General features: G+C 62.2%; 1 pseudogene; it reads left to right on the plus strand.

Annotated features, from left to right (window-relative positions):
* Positions 1–329: 329 nt before the first annotated feature.
* The window catches only part of LOC129716141 (myosin-6-like), a 12,178-nt pseudogene continuing 11,793 nt past the window's right edge, over positions 330–714 (plus strand).

A 714-nucleotide genomic window follows, 5' to 3' on the forward strand; every position in this document is an offset into this window, starting at 1 on the left:
GACTACGGGTGCTGTCTGTACGGAGTTTGCACGTTCTCCCCGTGACCTGCGTGGGTTTTCTCCGAGATCTTCAGTTTCCTCCCACACTCCAAAGACGTACAGGCTTGGTGTAAATGTAAAAATTGTCCCTAGTGGGTGTGGGATAATGTTAGTGTGTGGGGATTGCTGGTCGGCACGGACCTGGTGGGCCGAAGGGCCTGTTTCAGCGCTGTATGTTTCTGTAAACTAACTGAAGTTAGTTTTGGTGTGTTGCATGGGGCATCAGGAGAGTGATGGGCCGAGTGATCACCTCCACCACCCACACTAACCCCCCCCCCGTCTCTCCACAGGGAACCCTGGAGGATCAAATCATCCAGGCCAATCCCGCGCTGGAGGCATTCGGCAACGCCAAGACCCTCCGTAACGACAACTCCTCACGATTCGTAAGTAACGGAAGCCTCTCGTTCCCTCACTCCCTCCCCCTCATCCCCTCCCCTCCCCCCCTCCCCTACCCCCCCTCCACTCCCTGCTCCTCCCCCTCTCCTCCCTCCCTCCCCCCCTCACCCCTCCCCCCCACCCCCCACCCCCTCCCCCTTCCCCCCTCCCTCTCCCCCCCCCCCTCTCACCTATCCCCCCCCACCCCCTCCCTCCCTCCCTACCCCCTCCATTCCCTGCTCTCCCCCCCTCCCCTCCCTACCTACCCCCCTCATTCCCTCCCCCCCACCCCCCCTCTCC

This window comes from Leucoraja erinacea, unplaced genomic scaffold, assembly GCF_028641065.1.
Source record: "Leucoraja erinacea ecotype New England unplaced genomic scaffold, Leri_hhj_1 Leri_1733S, whole genome shotgun sequence".
NCBI classification, from domain to species: domain Eukaryota; kingdom Metazoa; phylum Chordata; class Chondrichthyes; order Rajiformes; family Rajidae; genus Leucoraja; species Leucoraja erinaceus.